Here is a 9,630-nt window from a genome sequence, read left to right as displayed (position 1 = left end):
ATTTGCACTGTACTGTAATACTGTGTACTTACTGTAATGCTTCATATTACAGTAGTTCACTTGCAATTAACAGTGTGCAGTAAATATACTTTAAAGCAGTGGTTCTCAAACCTGTCCTGGAGTACCACCAGCCCTGAACATTTTGTATGTCTCCCTACATCTGACACACCCTTTTCAGGTCTTGCAGTCTCTACTAATGAGCTCATGAGTTGAATCAGGTGTGATAGATAAGGGAGGCATACAAAATGTACAAGCATCAATCAGTACAGTACAATCTTTTTCGTGAAAAATGACACAAGGTCTTGTAATTCTGATGGCACTGATATGTTCATTGATATAAATACTTAATATTGATAGATGAATTAAAGATTTTAAGAAAGTTACAGGCTTTTGCAGGCAACCCATTTTGTGGTGCTGTTTGTATGAATTGTTCAGCGAAATGTACTTACTGGTTTGCAAATGTTAAAGGCCCACTAAAGTGTCTTGGAATGTGCAGCATTATTCAATGTGTTGACGTAATTTCAACTGAAACAGAAAGACAGGGCAATATATCGAACAGCCCCGCCCCTTTTTTTAAATAGCCAGTAGCTTTTCGTTTATATCACAGCTTGACCAGAGCCGTTAAACTCAGCAAAACCTCTATTTCCTTCTAATCTCTAACCGTTTATCCTCCTAATCTCCTCTATATCACTTTAAAATACAGAATTCTGTGCAGAATTCAAATGGGTCCGACACATTTTGTGGTCTGAGCCGACTCGCAGTCCACGGATATGATCCACTCTGTGCTCTCGTGTCTCTGGACCAGAGCAGACTGTGCTCTCGCTGTGGCGGTTCACGTGACACTAACGCGAAAACAGACTTCATTCGCATCAATGGAAAGCATATTTACACTGTCTGAATCGTTCCCTATTCACTATATAGTGCACTATGTGCCATTCACCAAGTAGAAACTAGTAAATGTGTGAACAAATGACCGATTTCAGCCGCAGCTTCTGCGTCTGTAAGAGTGTAGGAGAAGGCGGGACTTCAGATTCTAGAGAGCATTTGTTTGGACAGAAGATTTGATGGGAAGCTGAAGTGCGATGTGATGACATGAAAATCCGTGATCCATTTCAGCGGAAGTGAGAGCCTGTATGTTTTGAATGCTTATATCTCCTAAATGCGAATTCTGTCATTGTTTTGATTTCAGGGGGACTTTAAGGATGATTCGAGAATTGTGACAAAACGACAGAGAAAAACCCAAGTAAAATCCCAGTAAAGACAGAATATTCTGCTTACATTAGTATATGGTTCCCAAATTATTTTTTAAACAAATTTCTAATGTAGGAACATTCTTTTTCATTTTTATGCTTATCAAAACCATAAACATGCCCACTTTGTTTACAATATGTGCATCTATCTGTGCTGAGAGTACAGAGACATTGTAAGTTAAAATATGGGTACTGTGTATTAATCTTACATGCTTGTGTATTAATCTGATGCTTATAAGAAATTGGAAGAAAAAATATATACATTTTTATGTTTAATACATTTTGTAATTTCTTTATTTTATTTTTAATTGTTTCACCTCTAGTCCTCCATAATGCCACCCCTTTGCTACCATTTTCTACAGTATGTCCAGCCCCTGGATAGATGACAGTTACTGCAAGTAGTTGTAGAACTGGAAAGTTGAGATTCCGGTTCCAGATCATTCTGTAGTTGATGAAACTAGAACAAACCACTTTCAAGAAATGTGAGACGATAAGCAGCTTTCAAGAAATGACGTGAGAAACACACAGTAAGTATAGAATATAAGTTACATTTTGTATATGTATAATAACAGAATATAGCTAATTGTTAAACTTTTGAGGTTAATCTTCAGTTATTTATGCATCAACCAAGTACTTCAAACTGCCACTGTGGTTGTAATACTACAACAACAATAGCAGCGCATTATATGGTGATTAACGCTGTGAGTCACTACTTTTTAGACAGTGCTACAGTATGGCTGCCAAAAGAAGTCTTTTTGGGATACAAAGCACACCTGCTGTCAAGAGGTGAGAAAATTCAAAGATTTTTTTTTTTTTTTTTTTTTTTTTTTTTTTTTTTTAAATCAAGTATTTGTGGATCAGATTTCTTAACTTGTTCATTATGATTCACCTGAATCACTATTGCTGTTGCTATTTATAAGATGTGTGTGGTTGGTTGCATTGATTAATTGCTGCAATAAACATGTTTTTCTGCAGTGGGAACTAATTCAGTCAGAATGCTGTAATCAACATTTTTTTTTTTTTTTTTTTTTTTTGCAATTCGGTAATTGTGGCAGCTGTAATTATAATTATAGATACATCATAAAATATGATGTTATAAACTTTATTTTTGTACAATTTGTTGGGAAACCCTCAACCCCCTCACCATGTGGGTATCTTCATTTTTAATTTTGCATAAAGAAAGCCTGATTGTGTTTAATTTCTGCCGTGTTTTAGTCCAGTTCAGGGAGAATATTCTGAACCCAGCTGTGTGTCCATGAAGAGTGTTGAATCAATGGATAAACCAATTAACTTCAGGGAACCTTCTACTGATGTGAGGTGAGGACAGTTTAATGGTTTAGAGTAGTGTTTTTTTTTTTATCATAATTTTAATAAAAGTTTTCTACATTATGTGAAACAAATAAAGAGTACATTTTAAGAACCTGGCATGTGTGCTACAAAATTTGTAAAACATTTTTTTTTTTCTTTCTTTACCATTGAAACTTTATTTTTTTAGGGCTGCCCCCGACTAAAGATTTTTCTAGTCGACTAGTAGTCGTTCATTTAAGCCATTAGTTGGCTAATCGCATGTTTATATTAATTTAATTACTTAAATATACTTAAATATAAAGCTTGCTGCAAAGCACTGTCAAAAGTAATAATTATGAATGTATCAGAAAAATAGCAAGTTTATATAGGTTTATTATTATAAAATAACATTTTAATTGTTTATTAATAAACTAGTGTTTTCTGAGTCAGTGTCGGCTGCAAAGATGAAGTTGACAATACTGACTCGTCATCTCTGCAGTAACGTGCCTATAGAGAAAATGCACATTTCATATGGATTACATAATCATTGAGCATTTGTTTTCAATTCAAATTGGTTAGTTTAAAGGTAGATGTTTCAAGCTTTCTATATATTTCTCATGTCTGTGAGGCAAGTAGCCTATACGTTGAGTTTTGGTTAATTTATGTGACGCGCTGCTGTTCAGGGAGACTGAGACAGCAGAAAGTGCATCCTGTTTGTTTTCTTTATTTTACAAAACCACAACATTTTGTTGTTATTATGAGTTTACACAAATAAAAACAACCTTTACAGTTCGGAATGAATTACTCTTATCTGTATGTCAAAAAATGCCAGAGTATATTAAGTGTTGGGCAGGCGCCTCCATGTTGTGCACTTTAGCTGTCTTCCACACTCCACACAAACACTTGGATATATAATAGAGCACATTTATCTAGGTTAGAGCGAGCAGCCATGTAAAGTTGCTACTTGCATGTTTCAAATGTTAAGCCATATTTGAGGCCAATGAATGATAGGTGAACATTTAGATTTCCTGCCCGACATACTGTAATTACCACAAGGTACTCGTTAACGAGTTAACGTGTCCCTCATGGATTGTCTGATTTCTCCACTTCCTGAAGATTTTTTTTTTTATGCAACTAACTAATAAAATCTTGGTCGACTAAGCCTCTTCTAGTTGACTAGAGTTTAGTCGACTATTTGGCGGCAGCCATATTATTTTTATTGTGAAGCCCTGCTATGAATCAGTCCTTTCTGGCATTGAACCTCCAACCTTGAATCAGCCCAAATCTTGTAACCAGAGTGTCTACTCTTTCAAGTTAAGAATGTTAAATTAATTTTTAGTTTATTGTATTATTTTTATTATTATTATTATTATTATTATTATGCATAATTAACATTGTTATTTTGATTTTGCTACAAAATCACGCTTTTGATTTTTGACTATTGTTTATTTGAAGCATTGATTGTTTGTGGATTATTTTATTTTGGTTACAGCTGGCCTTATCACTTATTGCTTGCTGTACGTGTTTTCGAGAATGAGAATGGGGGAGGGGGTGTGGAGACTAAGAAAAAACAGTTTTTCCAACTTTACTCAAATGCACACAGGGAAAAACTCTGTTTTGGTTAAAACTTCACTTGCATTATCCCCTTTACCATGTGGATTGCTTAATTTTTAATTTTGCGCAATTTCACAATTTCTATTGTGTTTTAGTCTAATTCAGGGACAATCTCCTGAACCCAGCTGTGTGTCCATGAAGAGTGTTGAATCAATGGATAAACCAGTTAACTTCAGGGAACCTTCTGCTGATGTGAGGTGAGGACAGTTTCATGGTTTAGTGTTTGTTTATCATAATTTTAATAAAAGTTGTCTACATTATATGAAACAAACACAAATACAAAGAGTACATTATTATAAGAACCTGGCACATGTGCTTTAAACAAGATTTGTAAAACATTTATTTATTTTCTTTAGATAGATTTAGATATTCATTTAGACATTTTTTTATTATTATTATTGTGCTATGGGGAACAAAATACCCAGAAGGGATGAATGCCTTATTAGCTGACCTAAGTCAAAGACTCAATGGAGTCCTCATCCCTAAGGCACACATTGTGAATAATTCCCTGCAGCCAGAGCCCGAGCTACAAAGATCCTTTACAGGCAAAGCTCAAGACCTTGGTATTCTTATGAATACCTTTAAGGGAATATCGTCATAGACCGAAGCTTCTCAAGAATGGAGGCATCAACAGGATCTCTAATTAACTAACTACATTCTCTATTCAGGCCAGCATCCAAGAAGGCTCACAGAGCCTAAACACTCTGAACTTCTATACAGACAGAGTCCTGAAGTGTACTCTAACCAAAAGGCAGCAGCCAAAAAAGCTCACAAAGAGCTAGCAATTTGATCTAACTGGCCGGCAAAGGTCTGAAGAGCGGAGGCCTCAGTAAAATGACTCTCATAAGTACAGGAGTCCTAGCAACACTCCACACTAAGGTCAGTAGCCAAGGAGGCTCACAGAGAGCCTAAAAAACCTGACATACTACCTCACTGTCTCAAGCTCTAGGAACAGAGGGATCAGCATGACGTCTCTCTGAATCGAGAGGAGGCATAGCAAAGCTCACAGTAGCCAAGGAGGCTCACAGAGACCATAACCAATTAGCCCGTGGCTGAGCACATGGGACAGAGCACTACATCCTACGCCTGTCAAGGAGGCTACATAATAGGACCAGCAGCTTGACACAATATCAGGCGGAGCTCAGGGGAGCAGAGGCCTCTAATAGAACAACTCTCTATAGCGAGAGGAGGCCTAGCAGCATTGCTGGTTCAAGCACAGTAGCCAAGGAAGCTCACAGAAAGCCTAGCAACTTAACCCCTGGCTGAGCTCAAAAGATGGGGGCCTTGGCATAACAGAGGCCTAGCTACATCCAACGCTGACTGTCAAAAGCTGACTCTCTAAAGCGAGAGGAGGCCTTACTACGTTCTATGCTCAGGCTAGCTTCCAAGGAGTCTCAAAGAGAGCCTAAAAACTTGGAATTTCTTATACAATTGGAGCTGTGTTCAATAATCCTCTATAAAGGTAATAGCCAAGGAGGCTCAAAGGGAGCCTAACAACTTGGCACTACTGCCTGCCATCTTAGGGCGGAGGCCTCAACATGACAACTCTGATTTTAGAGGAGGCCTAATTACACCCTATGTCTCAGAACATTTCCAAGGAGGCTCACAGAGAGCCTAACAACTTAGCATCACTACCTGGTCCAACTCAAAGGACAGAGGCCTCACTATGACGGCTCTCAAAGCGAGAAGAGGTCTATGCTCAGAAGAGGAGTCCTGTGCCCAAAACAGATTCCCAAGAACGCTCGATGGAGCCTAACAACCTGCAGGCTAAAAACTGTTATTCAGGTGGAGCTCATACATGCTATACTTAGAACAGCTTACCAAGGAGGCACAGAGGCACAGCTTACCACAGAGAGCCTACTACTCGATAATGCTATCTGAATGGAGGCCTCACCAGAATGACTCTCTATAGCAAGAGGAGGCATATCAATGCTTCAAAATAAAGACAGCAATCAAGGAGGCTCACAGAGAGCCTACTACTTGATAGCGCTATCATAGCAGATCTCTGGGGAGTGGAGGCCTCAGCAGAACGACTCTCTATAGCGAGAGGATGCCTAACCATGATCCACTAAAAAAGCAGTAACTAAGGAGGCTCATGGAGAGCCTTACCACTTAGCAAACTGCGTCAAATACGCGTCAGACATCGTATTCACAACCAGCCTCTTATGCTGAACCATCAGTCAGGCAGATGTCAGTATAAAAGCATACTGCCAAAAAAATCATAGGTCCAGTTTGAGGTCCAGATGTAAATGTGGATCACTTTCCTGAGATCTCTTCTTCTCCCTCTGGCTCAAAGGAGGGGGAGTACAAAAGGCGGCACTCAGTCCTCAGACTAGGGCGAGCCAGACCCCTTCGCTGCTTGAGCCGCAGACCTGGACCGGCACGGTATAATTATCTTAAAAGCTGCGGAGCGCGCCTTCGCCTTCCTAAACTTTCCGACTACTGTACATGCCAAAAAGTTTGAAAGGCAAAACCGGCACATCAAGGTGAAAGTTTTTCTCTTTCTCCCCAATGTTGGCCAGGTTTAACCAGAGATGTCTCTCCATAGCCACCATGGCCACCATGGATCGACCGATCGTGGTGGCAGTTTGTGGCATGGAGAGCCAAATCTGTGGTATGGTGCAGCTCCTCTACCACCTCAAGGGTTAGACCCTGGCCCTGCAGCATGGCCATCTTGTGCAGAGCCACCCCAGCCTGACCAGCTGCAGCATATGCTCTGCCATTTAGGGGTGATGTGACACACAGCGGATTAGTTGGCAGAGACGGAGCCTTCAATGTGGATGCCTCACCCACCGAGAGATAGCTGGCCAGCGTCTCTTCGATTGGAGGCATCGATGCATAACCATGTTCCTGCATGAATATGGCTTTACCCAAGATCTCTCCGCCTCAGTGTGAAGATCTGGGAGAAAGGGAAGACTCATATGAGCTGCGCGGATATGTCCAGACAAAAAGCGTTCATCCAAGTGACTACAAGCGAACTCGTGCTTTTCGTGCTTCCACTGCAGATCTAATCTTTCCGTGGCATGGGATGTAACCTCTAACAGCTCGTCATATGCGGGGCAGGTGGGCTGAGTGCGCTCAGAAACATCTTTGATCTCATCAGCCTAATCCTGCTCATCTTGGAATTTTCTTCATTGAGAAGTGCTCACATTGCTCACAAACAGCCCCCTCAAGGACTAAGCATACATGCTCCTCGCCCAGGCAAATAACTCACATATTGTGTGTGTCATCGAGTGTCAGATAACACTTTCTAAAGGACTTAGTGTTCGTGCTTGCCAAAGTGGCCTTGTTTAGACTCATGTTCAAACAAATGGTCTCCTGAATACTAGTAAGTGGAAGATGTATTTCACAGATGCCTTTTGCACTCACAGTTGCACCAGTAGTGATGTCATAGGCTGTCGCTTGCTAATGTCAAGTTTATTGTCATGTTTAGACTCATGCTTCAGACACTGGTCCATAGCACCCTCTAGGGGACACAGTGCGAGTTCCCATTCGAAAGGGAACTTCCAGGCAGGTGTGTTGGAGCTAAACTCTGCATGAAGGTGGCCACCTCTGGCAATTACCCACAGAAAATCACAGGACAGTGTTCCAAGTTTATCCTGTAGAATAACAGAGATTAGGTTTTTTTTTTTTTTTTTTCAATGACAATTTTGTTAAAGCTGCAGATTCACATTATGTAGACCTTAATCTCTTTAAATATAACAAAATTGCTATGTGTATCACTACAAACACAAGTTGTAGTTTTTTTGTGATCGTGTTTCAGCAGGAACAGGCTAAACTGATTGGAAATCAGTTACATTCCTCATATTTAATACTGAATTAGGAATAAGAACACTATATTGCCAAAAGTATTGGGACACCCCTCCAAATCATTGAATTCAGGTGTTCCGATCACTATTCATTAAACATTAACCCGAACCCGATCCGAAACCCGCAAGTTTTTTGACACCCTTCGGGCTTGGGTTGGGTAGCAGACCTCTAGTCACTGCTTCGTCACGCAACGATGTTACCTTCCTGCTGCTGCTATTGCTGCTGTTGTTAATGATTGCAAAATGCATGTTCTCTCACTAGCTTGCTTATAAACTTAATTATTTCAATCCTTGCATCATATGCAACTTGTAAAACATCAAATGTGATTTAAACGTGTATTTTTGTTTCATTCATGAATGGATAAATGTAGACCAGCAACATTGTTTAGTGATTTGGAATAGTAATAGACTGTTCACTTATCTTGAGTTTGAATTTCAGATTAAATCTGGTTTATCAGGATTAGCCTACAGCGAACACTGAACTGAATTTAAAAATTTAAAAAACGAATAAGCAATCTCACTGGCTGCAGGATCAGCAGAAACCACTCAGCTTATGCCATGTAGTAATGAAATTGAATCTAAACCATTTTCAATTAAAAACTGAAAACTTGTTATGCATTTTGGCCATTCATTTGACAATAGCGTTTTTGGGAGGTTGAGAATGCAAACTTTTGAAAATGGGTTTAAAAGTGCATGTTTAATGATACCGCTATCACCTCCATGTAAACTACAAAAATGTGAATTTGAAAAAAATGGTGACATCATGTGCATGTGTATTACGTGTTCAGCCTATAGGCGCGTAGTGTTTCTTTGCAAAGTGACATTACCAACTACTGGCCTGGCAGCATAATACTATACAGCGTTTTTATTCGTTTTTGCAGATCTGTGTGAACTAGGATAGTTTTGACAATATTGTACATGAAACTTGTCAAAAAAATGCAAATTGAAAACTTTCCCGTTTTTAGTACATCTGTGTCATGTAAACGTATCCTTGAGGGATTGACTTTCAAATGAAAATTACCCCAAGCTTTACTCACCCTCAAGCCATCCTTGGTGTATATGACTTTCTTCTTTCTGATGAACACAATCTGAGAAATATTAATAAATATCCTGATGCAGCCGAGCTTTATAATGGCAGTATGCGTTACCAAACGAGTATGAGCTGAAGAAAGTGTCTCCATCCACATCCATCCATCATAAACATATTCCACACAGCTCCAGGGGGTTAATAAAGGCATTCTGAAGTGAAGCGATGCATTTGTGTAAGAAAAATATCCATATTTAACAAGTTATGAAGTAAAATATCTAGCTTCAGCCAGACAAATTATGAAAAAAACGTAACTGGCGTCGCGTCAGTTCCGTAAGTTGAATAGGGAAGGCGTAGGACGTACAGTGTAAGAAAATATCTATAGTATAAACTTTGACTGTGAACATAAGGTAGCTACAAGTATTATGCCTTTGAATCTCAACATAATTAATATAATATAGACTATTATGCGATTAATTCTCAAAATAATTAATGTATCATACACTTCAGTTAAGCGCAATCTGCTGTGGTATATTGTGGGATACAGAGCTGCTTGAAGAAAAAAATCTGTGCGTCTGTCCATATAAACTTCCCTCGAACGCTTCATGAAGTGGAACGCACTTAAGAATGTCAGGGAAACACT

Source organism: Ctenopharyngodon idella, chromosome 22 (assembly GCF_019924925.1).
Source record: "Ctenopharyngodon idella isolate HZGC_01 chromosome 22, HZGC01, whole genome shotgun sequence".
NCBI classification, from domain to species: domain Eukaryota; kingdom Metazoa; phylum Chordata; class Actinopteri; order Cypriniformes; family Xenocyprididae; genus Ctenopharyngodon; species Ctenopharyngodon idella.
Note: the sequence above shows the minus strand (reverse complement) of the source record.